This window comes from Cornus florida, unplaced genomic scaffold, assembly GCF_030987335.1.
Source record: "Cornus florida cultivar Cherokee Brave unplaced genomic scaffold, ASM3098733v1 CherokeeBrave_3.0.0_Hap2_Chr07, whole genome shotgun sequence".
NCBI classification, from domain to species: domain Eukaryota; kingdom Viridiplantae; phylum Streptophyta; class Magnoliopsida; order Cornales; family Cornaceae; genus Cornus; species Cornus florida.
The window spans coordinates 62,793,256-62,806,026 of record NW_026775577.1 but is presented as its reverse complement, the minus strand read 5'-3'; the positions used below and the strand labels follow the sequence as shown (position 1 = coordinate 62,806,026).

At 38.1% G+C, this 12,771-nt stretch overlaps 1 pseudogene; it reads left to right on the top strand.

The window, feature by feature from the left end:
* Positions 1-9,673: 9,673 nt before the first annotated feature.
* Positions 9,674-9,772, top strand: LOC132267893 (small nucleolar RNA R71; annotated as a pseudogene).
* Positions 9,773-12,771: the final 2,999 nt, after the last annotated feature.

Here is a 12,771-nt window from a genome sequence, read left to right as displayed (position 1 = left end):
AGAATGAGAATGGAATTCCCACACCTGATGCAACTATGGTGAAGCAATGACTTGCGATTTTTCAAGATTTTCACAATATTTCATAAAGTTAAAAAGTTGTATAGAATACAATATACATGTCATTGGCCTCCGGCCTCATCTCATACATATCAAATACATTGAAAGGAGTGTACTTAAGTACACATTACATACATGGAATCAAATATACATATTTTGACATATAAGTCTACAAAATGACATTTCATGCTAACATTTGCATGAAATGGAAACTTGAAAGCTACTCGACATCCAAGGAATGCTAGGCTTCACGAACCAAGTCTTCGTACCTGAAATATGCCCCAGTATCGTATGGGTGAGTAACATAAAGCTACTCGTAGGAGATGAGCATGCATCGACCTAGCATTTTACAAATTTATCACCTTAAGGTGAAACATGTTAAAGGGGCTCATGCCACCTAACGTCTATGTCCAAGTGAGACTCGGGGAGCATCCTAAGCTACCTTAGAGTCTAAGCAACAAGAATCATGATATACATACGTGTATGAAACGAATCATAGTTGGGATAATCCAAAGAACACGATAAGAAGAATGGTTGAGCATAGATTAACATGAATTGCTTTTTTAATACAATTGAACTAGGTCTAGAGTAATCCATATAACAAGAAAAAATCATATTTGAATACAAGTTAACAAGAATCACATTATCCGTGCAATTCAACAACAAAAGAGCATATTATACAATACAACAAGGTTTAAGTTCTCAAAACCATCAACTTAGAATCTAAAGCACAAAATAACAGTAGTGGTTTATGCCACCTAATGTCTATGTTATAAATGAATCAATAGGATCAATCCTAAGCTTTATTAGAATGTTAAAACACGATTTTCAATATCGATGCAATTTAACCAATATTGAAACTTCCAATACAACGCATAAAGCACAATTTCTCAAAGTTAACATCCTGTAACTTAAAATGGAACGACAAATAAGAAACAACAAGTTACAACATCATCTAGTTATCAACCTGAAAATGAAATGCGAAATCAAACAAAGTGGATACTCGGATGTCACGTCGAATCAAACCGACAACATAGTTACTTTAGGGTTACTAGCCCATGGGTAACCTCCCTATGTGCGCACTAGACCATATAGAGGGACTATCCCCCGTACTAGAACCACGTCCTAGCCATAGTCAAACAACGACATCCCCAAGTTTCCAAAATCAACAAGTTGTGCAACAACGCATATATCAACAGGAATATGCAAGATAATCAACTATCTACTAAGCACAACTAAATTTGGAAACCTATACAATACATTCTCTAAATTCACAACTAATATGATGTGATGAATGTCGAATCTTCAGTGTGCGATTCGTTACACGCTATGCATGAATGATGTTAAATTCGAAATGTGCAAATCATTACACAAGGCAACAATATTTTCAATAAGGAAAACATATTCTCATGAGTATAAACATAACAACTATGTTATCTAATGCTCAAAACATAACCAAATGAATATACAACAAGTCCATGTCCAGGATTTTGATATAGAAACGACTTTCAAACACAATTAAATCCATGGCTCAATTCGATAGAATTTAATTAAATAAAAATAATTAAATTCCCTAGATTCTAATTCAATTCCAAATAACCTCAAATTAATACATATTAAAGGACATGGCATGGTCATCACCTATATCCATTCTAAAACTCAATTAGGTTATTGGAACAACAAAGTAGAACTCTAATTAAATCATGCTAATTTAATTACCAAGGTTCTAAAGCAACTTCAAATGGTCCACAATTAATATATACTAGTAAACAAGTCATGGCCAATACAAATATCAAGTTAAAATCTTAATTAAGCTAATGAGATCACAAAATAGATTTTAATTAATTCTTTTACTTAAAATCTCTAGATTTTCAAACTTAACCAAATGCTCTCAATTTAACATATCTTAGAGAACATGCCAATGACTAATGTAATATCACATTACAAGCTTATTTCATGCAATTTACACCTATGTAAATTAAACTTTCACTAAAGTTAAATATAAAATAAAGGTTGCAATTCTCATGCAATTAATCCCAATTTAATATATGTGAACAACCACACCAAAGCTTAATTTTCTAGCATGCCACAATTCAATTCCAAGTTGTATATCACCATGAGGATTAAATCTTAAACAAGGAAATTAATTAAATGAAAGGTTTCAAAACCTCACCGAATATTCTAAATCAAATATATGTGAAGCTATATGGCATGTAGATCAAGAATATCAAGTCGGAATTCAAATGGAGTGACTAGTGCACTCGGGGCAAATTAATTAATCAAATTAATTAATAATTACTAATTTTCAAAACACCTCCAATTACTTTCAAATTCAACTATGTTGAAGAGCATGCTAAGGCCTAATATAACATGCTAAGACATATTAATTTTAAGCTAGTTAAGGCCATGTGAATTAATCTTTCACCTAAGATAAATATTAAATAAAATCTTTAATACTTATTCAAATGTTCAAATTTTAATACACGACAATGAGCATATCAAGGGGCAATATAAAATCATGCTACATATTTAAACCAAGTCATGAGCAACTGGGAAAATTAGATCCCGTACAAGAAAAATAAATAATGAAATCTCTAGATTTTATATTTAATCATGCAAACAAGTAGTAGAAGCATCACAAGCATGCTATATAACAAGAATTTAAACCTAGAACATCTCCTACCTCAATTTGAGATGAAAATCTCAAAGGCCCACCAAAATGGAACGGCTCAAAATCCGACGAAACTATTAGGTTTTGTCGGGGACAACGCCGTGAACATAACCCCCATGAAAGCCCCATCAAAATCATAACTTGACCTCAAAACCAAACTCAAGAAATGGTCAAAACTGAATTCTAATAAGGGGGAAAGGTAGAGCACGGCGAGGGGAACAACAAATGTTAAGGCCGAAGACTTTCCATCAAGGAAAAGTGAACCAAAAGAGGAGAGAGAAGATGGCAGAACCCCTTGGGCTGCCATGGGAGCTCCAGGTCATGCATGAAGTGGGGAGAAGATGCAAAATGAAATATCTCACCCCCCTTTTATAGAGATCTCAAAAAGTGCCCCGAACGGGCCCCGCCAGGTCCGAAAAAGTAAAATTTGAGCAGACGCGCTCAAATGGCAAAACTTTGTGAAGAAAAAAGATTCAAAATGATAAAATATGAACAACGAAAGAGACGGTGTCAAAAACTGAGTCCCGAGCAGAAAGTTATGCCCAAAACAATTTTGGCAAAAACTAGGGCCAAAAACCCTGAAACTAGAAAACATCGACCAGGAGGAAATTTCAAGAGTACACAACTCGACGAAATGTGAAAATGAATCCCGTATGAGGATCCAGGCTCAAAACAAGACATTTTGCAACAACTTTCATTAATTACACAATGGCCACTCCAAAAAGTGAAAACTGCACTTATGGCCCAGAATGAAAATATCTTCCAAAAATATTTTCTTAAAAACCCCTAAAATAAAATATCTTCAAAAGATATTTATGAAAAATACCCCCAGAAAAGAAAATAATTTCAAAGAACTTTGCATCCATGCCCCTATGGACACCAAGAGCGACCAGAGTACTTTCTTGTAAAAGTAAAAATACGTATTTCGTGGAAACCACTCAAGATGAAGGCACGTGAAGTCAACAACCAACTCCGAGCATGAGAAGTGAGGTTGTGCCAAAAATTGACAAACGGAGATAAGACAGAATAGGGAAAAGGACGAAATAGTGCATAGTGTCAAAAAACGAAAAATGTGAAAATGACTCGGTCCTCAAAGGAAGTTGTCAATCCACGGAAAAGATTCTTAGGAACCAATTCCGAGCACTCGAGATGACACTAAGCGGCACGAAATAGAGCTCAGAGAAGAAAATTAAACGAAAAAAATTCATTCGTAAAATTTCAGGAAAAAGGAAAGGAAGGCAAATGACCGGGTTATTATAAAGCAATTTTTAAATTTTAAGCAATATAGTCCTCAAAAGATCAAAATCATAGCTAATCATGGACCAATCATAGAAAATCCCTCAAATACACAAGTCATGCTCAAAATTTTGAATTTAAAAACAAACACTGCAAAGTACCATTACCCCCAAACTTAAATGGCACAATGTCCTCAATGTGCAAAGAGAACAAAAGGAAAGAGTATACCAATGCAATTAAGGCAAAGAATGGCTGGGACAGAAGTATCCAAAGTGGGTGGCATAGCCCCCCAAACTTGGGATTAACTGTGGTCCTGAAATTTGGCATTTGGATAAACTCATCAGATAACAAAAGGGATAATAACAGTGCACAGTGGACATGCAAGTGTAAATGGGATAGCAACTAAAAAATAGAGAGAGGTATAAGGGTGGTCCTGAAAATTGTGTAGCACTCTCTCTCACTGAACTCACTGAGATGCACCTGATGGAGTCAAATAGACAGATATAAGACTATAAGAATATGACATCCATAAAGAAAGCATATAGAAACAAAGAATAAAGTACAGTACATCCAGTATCAGAGCTGACAGACACGGTTGCAAAAATAATATAACAGTATCAAAAGTACGCAGATATCACAGATATATAAGATGACAGGAGGAAAGAGATAGAGAGATCAGGAAGAAGAGGTAGGGCGGGCAGATCGCACTCCACAGATGTCTCTGGCTAGATCTCTGAATGCGGTCATGACATCCGTACGAAGGGTAGCAATATCAGCTCTAATGGAGACAGCATCCTCTCGGAGAGAGACCGTGTCGGCGCGGATAAATACTACAGCATCCTCCAAAGCCTGGAGTCGCTCTCCAAAGCCGGGTGTCTGTGCTGGAGCCTCAGGTACCGTTGGATCGGGAGAATGATAATCCTAAGTCTGCTCCTGCGCGTGAATGGGTGACCCAACTGGAGAGTGCTGCTCTGCGTCCTCGGCAGGCTGCTCCCAATCGATATCTATATGTACGGCAGCCGGATCGACTGCTACGTCATCCACTGCCGAGTCTGCTGCTGCTGTTGCCTCCTCAACCTCTAGCTTCTCTGTCGCCTTTACTGCGTTATCTTGTAATCTTATGATAATAGCATTGTAGCTCTTATCCTAGTCTTTCTTCTGGAAGGTACAGGATCCTCTCTCAGGGCGCTCCTGTGGCTGAAAGGGATAGCGCTGATCACGTAGAATCTGGGTGATGAGTTAGCCGAATGAGAGATACTTAGCCCTTTTGGGCCTCTCCTTACTAATGTAGTTATCATAGAGCTTCCTTATCACGCTCCAGATGAGCGCTGGGATAGATAGCCAATGCCGTGAATAAAATGCGTACAGAGCTGTCAAAAAGTCACCTCTCCGCTGTATCTTATGGCTTGCCATAAAGATGTTATGGTACAAGACAGAGTCGAAAAACCACAGGTCGTCTGGAAGATAGGTGTGGGTGGCAAAAGTCTCGCCATCGGCATAGTGACCTGTGAGAAGAACTGCCATGTCCGCATATGATGGCCTGTAGAGAGTGGGATATGTGTCCTGTAGCTCTGGAGGGCAGTGATGTGGATAGTGGCAAGATCTGGACAATGTGTCCACTGTAATAGAAATGAAGTGACCATCAATAGTGGTCCTCAGCTCCGCCGTGTTACGCGGGGCAGGCCAAAGGTTATGGAAAAACATTTGTACTAGCCTCGGGTACACTGGGTATGTGACAGGGGAAAGAATGGCTGCAAGGCCTCTCCGTAATATATCATCATATGCTGATCGGGTAAGGACCGATTAGGAAAAGAAGTCTGTGTCGAAGACCGACTCGTGCGCCACTGAAAGGCGTGAGTATCTACGCAATGGCTAGTCTAACTCTTTGTCTGGCTGAGCTGGCTGTGGTGGTGGAGATGGTATGTGGTCAGCCTCAGTGTCACCGTGTGAAGGAGATGCTCCGTCTAAAGACTGTAGGTGGCTGTGAACTGGAGACTGAGGTGAAGTAGGCTCTTGGGCACTAGATGGACCTGCCTCGTCATCCAAACTCGGCCTGCCCTTGCGGTGATAGTGTTCGCGGGCTATAGTCTTGACCCTAGCCATGGTCTGCAAAATAAAAGGAAAAACTTGCAAGGGAAGTCAGTGCCAGAATACAGAGTTTAAAGCACAAAATAGAATCATGTATGTTAAGTAAGATAGACAAAACAGATAAATGACATGAGTCTATGGAAGTGACAGGATGTGAACATGCTAAGCAGTATAAGTGTAAAATGCATCCAATGTGGAAAATCACAGGCATTGGGCATGAATGAGATAGCATGGACACAAGATAAGATGGATGGAATGTGTATATGAAATCTGTGAAGTTCGATCGATCACAAAAAATGTGAGATCGATCTCACATGATCGATCTGAGAAATTAAGAAACTAAGTTCGATTGATCTCACTAGATTTATCTGAGAAATATGTTCGATCGATCGAACTTTGCAAAGAACATGAACAATTACAAATCTGTAACGTGGATGGCATGGGGCCTTCACGAACAAGGTCGTGGGCCCATCAACACAACATAGCATCAATCCGAATCACTTAATGAGGCCCATACTCCCAAGATCAAATTGAAAATTAAAAATCTAACAAAATATATATACACATATATACATATATATACAAAGTGAGTCTAAGCTTCATCAATGGAGATTTTCATCATCAAAATAACATGGATCTAACATGGAAAACATGTATGAAGCAAATCGAAGCTCGAAATACAAGATGAGATTCGGATCTTACCCAAATCGAAGGATGAGATGAGATAAAGATCCGAGAGGAGAGAGAAAGAATCGACGTTTGGATCTCACTGGAGATGGAGAAGGTGGGTGCAGCGGCGACGAGAGACAAAGGGGTTTTGAGAGGGTTAGATCGATCTTAGGAACCGATCTAGAAACCCTCGGTTTCATTTAAAAAAAAACACTCCCTTACCAGTTCGATCGATCGAACTGAATGTCAGATCGATCGAACTAACATCAATCTCTCCTCAAAGTATTTTTGAAAATTTTAAGATTTTTTTTTTGGAATCTAAAATTAAAATTAAAAAGTCAAAACAAAGTCAAAGATAGTGAAATTAAGAACAGAGATCGATTTGAACAAAATATTCGATCGATCGATCAAACTTGAAGTTTTGATCGATCTAAGGACTTATGATCGATCGGAGAATAAATTTGATCGATGGGACAGAGAGGTGATTTGGATGCAGGTTGAATGCAGGTCGAAAATTTTCTAAGTGTTGGATGCAAGTCAAAGTTCGATCAATCGAATCTTCCTTGGAGATCGATCGACCTTATGCAAAATGCTCAATTTCAACATAAAAGTGCATGCAGTCCTAATTACAGTTCCTAGCAATACGTATGAACCAAAAACAAATATCTAGACTTCACAAGAATTGAAATTAAAGATAGAAATGAGGGAGGAATAGGGTTTTGACACCCTACGAAATGTCTTGCTAGTCTTTAACGTCTCTAGCAAGACGTTGGGCTCTTTTAGCCCGGATCAAACATTTTGTAGTACATCCCCTCCTTAATGGGGTGATAAGTGCTTTGAACTCCACCCAACAAACGGTTCTTTAAGTAACTTGTTGGATTAAGCTCAAAAGACGTTTTCGGTCCTTGGTCAAGAGAATCTTTGGGCTTCCACGCCCTTTCAAAACAAGATTTTGAAACAACTTTCTTTGATTTCAAGGTTGAAGATGGACTTTTTGAAACTTTGGTCTCACACAAAAACTCAATTCTTTCACTTTTAAGGTTATAACATTTCTCTACAACATTAATCTCTTCATGCTTGTCAAATGAGCTGGGGGTTGGATTGAAAATATTCAACTTTACCTTCATGTGGCCAAATGAGATCTTCATTATCCCCATCCTATAATTAATGTTGGCATTCGCGGTTGCCAAGAAAGGACGGCCAAGGATAACGGGAATTTGGCTCTTAGGATTTGGAACCGGTTCCGTGTCAATGACAACGAAATCAACAGGAAAGAAGAATTTATCAATCTTAATCAAGACATCCTTAATGATACCCCTAGGCTTTTTGATTGATCGGTTGGCAAGTTGTAAAACCACCGATGTCGGTTTCAAGTCTCCTAAGCCTAATTTGACATATACCGAGTATGGAAGAAGATTAACACTTGCTCCTAGGTCAAGAAGAGCCCGATTAATGATATGATCACCAATGATGCATGAAGTAGTAGGTGAACCGGGGTCCTTAAATTTTGGAAGAGTGTTATGCTGCAAAATTGAGCTTACTTGCTTGGTTAAGACCACTTTTCTAGGTGCTTGGCTTTTGTTCTTCCTCTTTTGGGTGCACAAGTCCTTCAAGAATTTGGCATAAGCCAGAATTTGCTTGATTGCATCTAAAAGTGGAAGATTGACTTTCACTTGTCTATACATGTCCATGATTTGATTTACTTTTCCCTTTTGTTTGTCATTTGAAATGGATCCTTTTAAGGCATCCGAAAATGGAGCTTTTGGTTCAAAAACCTTTTCAGAATTTTTCTTTGAAGTCTCTTCAATACAAGAAGTTTTCAAGTCATTTTGTAAATCTTTCTTTTCAAAATCACATTTCAAATCACTTTTCAACACATTCTCATTTATATGGTCATGCACATGTAATGAAGGAGGAATATGATATGAAACGGGACGGGTGTCAACTTATGGTTGCACCGGTTCACTCTCTTCATTGGACATACCCACTTGGTTGTCCACAATCTTTCCACTTCTCAAGGTAGTCACCGCATTGACATGCTCTATTGTGGGACCTTCCGATGAGGAATGAGTCTCCACAACACATTGTTGCTTTTGTTGGGCATTCAAAGGCATTTTTCCCTTCTCTCTTGCATTTAAAGTGCTAGCTTTTTGCCCTACTTGGGTTTCTAGCTTTGCAATGGATTGAGAGTGAGAATGAAGTAATTGTGTGTTTGCCTCTCAAGTGCCCAAAGCGGTCAAAACTTTCTCTTCAAAAGCGGGACTTCTAACATTTCCTTGGGAATATGATTGATTGGGAAAATGAGAATTAGAGAATTAGTTTCCTTGTGATTGGTATGATGATCTAAAACTTTGGGAACCTTGGCCTTGTAGTGGAGGTGGAATGTACTTTCCTTGAAAATCGCCTTGGGAAGGGTTTGAGCCCTCCCTTTGGTTTTTCCGAGAGAAATTCGGGTGATTCCTCCGACTAGGATTGTAATGATTTCCATAAGGATTGTTCCCTTGATTAGCAAAAACAACATTTGCTTGTTCATGATGCTCGCTTGGCACATGTCCATGGGGATAATTGGAAGTAGAATGTAAAACACTTGAACAAGTCATACATGTCTCATTAGATGCATGATGAGAATGGTTAGGGAAGGAAGATTCTTGATTCGCTGAGTTTTGGTTAATCAAAAATTGATCAAACCTTTGAGATAATGATTTCATTTCGGTGGCAATTCCATTGGAGTGGTCGACTTGATGTAAGCCAACACTCTTCCTACCACTAGAATTTCTACTATTCTTCGAAGATAAAGTACGATGCAAAGAATTTTCGCTCATGCTCTCATAAAGACACCACACGTCATCCTCATGCCTATTAATATAAGAGCCATCCATGGAAGCATTAACCATACCTTTGTAATTGTCCGATAAGCTCTCAAAAAAATATTGAACTAATTGCCATTTGGGCATGTCATGATGTGGACACTTCCTAAGCAATTCATTAAAGCGTTCCCATACCTCATGAAATGTTTCTCCATCCCCATGTGAAAATTCTCAAATTGAGGTTCTCACGGCATTGGTCTTAGAAACCGGATAGTACTTTTTCAAGAACTCTTGTTGCATTTCCGCCCAAGAAGTTATTGAAAAAGGCCTAAGATTGTTAAACCAATATTTTGCCTTATCTTTAAGGGTGAATGGAAAAAGTTTAAGCATTAAGACCTTTTCTGGCATGTCCGTGTATTTTACAGTGGAACATACTTCAAGAAACTCATCCAAATGCTTGTAAGGTTCTTCACTTGGAAGTCCATGATAATTAGGAAGCATTTGAATGGTTTGTGGCTTGATTTCATAGTGGTGTGCTCTAAATGGTGGCAATTGAATGCATGTGGGTGCATTATATTCATTAGGTACATAGTGATCTTTTAAAGTAAGGGGAGGATTAACAATTAGAGGTGCAACATGGGCACCTTGGTTGCCTTGAATGATAGGAGGTGTTGGAGCATAGATTGGCCTTGGAATTCCCAATGGAACTTAGCCTTGTTGTTGTGGTGGATGAATAAATGGCCTTGGCATGCCTAATGGAACTTACATGTTATCATGATGCACATTGGGGGTGGAGGATACCTTGTTGGTTTATGTGACCAGGGTCCTCCACATGGTCCTCATTGTGTCCTTCCATTGATGAAATGGATTGACTAGAACTACCTCTTCCCCTAGGGTTTCGAACAATGGATTCAAGATGAAAATTTAAAGGGACAAGAGTGGGTCTCAATGATCTACGACCATGCATGCACAATGCAGCACAACAAGCAATAACATAAACACTTCACCTTCACAACAAATCAACAATCAACAAACTTCCTCCACATATAATGTTCTCATACTCCCATGCTTTAACAATAATATGCAAGAAAAGTAACTTGCATCCACTCGGGCTCACGATTTATCTAAGAATTGAAATACAAGCCTCCATGCGGGCCGACGATTTAACTAAGGGTTTGAGTAAGAAAAAACTCACAAAGGTCCTTTAGCACTTCAACTCTAAATTTTTAGCTTTTATCTTAGCGATTTTTTTAGATTTTAAGCATTTTTCCTTTGCTTGTTTAGCTCTTTTGCTTGGAATACTCCTTTGCTCACCTTTTTAGCCCAATGCTCCTTATCAATCAAGAACAAACACAATAAGTAACAAAAATTGAAAACAAAGTAAAGACACGATCAAAAGAGTACTAATTCCTAATTGATTCCACAAATATGACGTTGCCAATCAATCAATCCCCGGCAACGGCGCCAAAAACTTGGTGTAGTTGTCACACTCCGAACCCAAAGTTTATGCAATGTGGCCAAGTTTTACATTTAGAAATTGCCACTACTACCTTTCACTAAAAATATAGCTAGGGTGAGTAGGGATCGTCCCAAGGGATTGAGGGTCGCACTAAGTTAAGGAATCAAAATTAGGGTTAGTAGGTCGAGTGATCAAAATAGTGGTTGGTTGGTTGAATTAAACTAGATGCAATTTAAATTAAAGTAAACAATAATGCAATAGAGATAATAAAACAGAGAGAGATCTTGGGGTTTAGAGATCACCACTAAGCATAGCTTTTCTACACCTTTAATGAATGATTAATGAGGAGAAGAACATGTATTGCAACAAAGTGTGCGTGTGTGGTTGTTCCAACAAGCATGGATGAGAAATTAAGCATATATTGTCTAAACAACATGGTGAATAGCACAACATATCGAATTAAGCCATTAATCCTTTCTTTAAGCTCACAACCAAACACATCACAAGGTTAGAGATATATGCTACTTGCTTTCATAAGTATGGAACATCAACAACAGGCATGGATTGTCCTCCTATTTAACAACTACACTACAACTAAGCTAAAGACATGAAATTAAACTAATTAAACTAAGGAAGAGGTACAATCCATCAAACAATGAGTATGAGCCGTCAAATAAACCACAAGAACATGACATTACGCACTATGTTTTGACAATCTCTAGATCTATAGCCTCAATACACATAAACATGCATCAATAACACAAGAAATAGAGACAAAAATATGAACATCTATTCTATCATCCATAGATATATGGATAGAATGAAATGATCAATTGGAAGCATTAAACCATATAAATCATTGAATAAACAAGATCTATATATATAAAAGTGTCAAGACATGAATCACAATACAAATCCCCTCAAAAATACATAAATTAAGAAGTAGAAAGCATGTTTAGGGCTAACTCTAGCCCCAAGAGGATGTCTAGCCACTCATGGATGATGTCCTCCAACCCTTAAGGGCAAGCTCCATGGAAGAAATCTGCTCCTTGGTTGATGAAGAGTCTCCAATGGTGTCTCTAGCCTCCTCCTCTTCTTTTCTTCCTCACTAAGTATGTGTATCAAAGTATATCAAAAGGCTCCTTTAAAAAGTGGCTCATATTCCTTATATAGGTCAAAAATCACCCCAAATGAGCTGGGCTCGTACACCACTGATCCTCTAATGATTGGATATGAGACAACTTTTAATGAGCTAAAATTTGGATTTTTCTCGGGATTTGGGAGGTTCGATCGATTGAACTTGAGGTACGATCGATCAAACTTGAGGTACGATCAATCGAATTTAAGTTGGATCGATCCTCAATGGCGGCGCCTTTTTGGATAAAAATAAATCTAAGATATTTTGAAGATATTTTTGGGAAAAGGACAAAAGTGCTTGGTAGGGTGGTACAACTGGATAAGATCAATCATTTGGCTAAGGATAAGATGGTTCAATCGATCATAGAATAAGGTTGGATCGATCGAACTTTGAGATTTTTGAATAGGAACAAACATAGCTCAGATCCATCTTGAAGTGTTGAGATCGATGAAAGTTGGATCGATTGAACTTTTCTTGCGATCGATCGAAGTTACTGAAATTCCACCCTTTGCTTCCTTTTGCTCTACTTTGCTCTTTTCTTTGATTCATCCCAGAATTGCTTCAATTATGCTCTTATTTGGCTGAGTTAGCTTAAGTACCTGAAAATGGAAATAACACGAAATCAATACAAAACGGTAGAATAAGA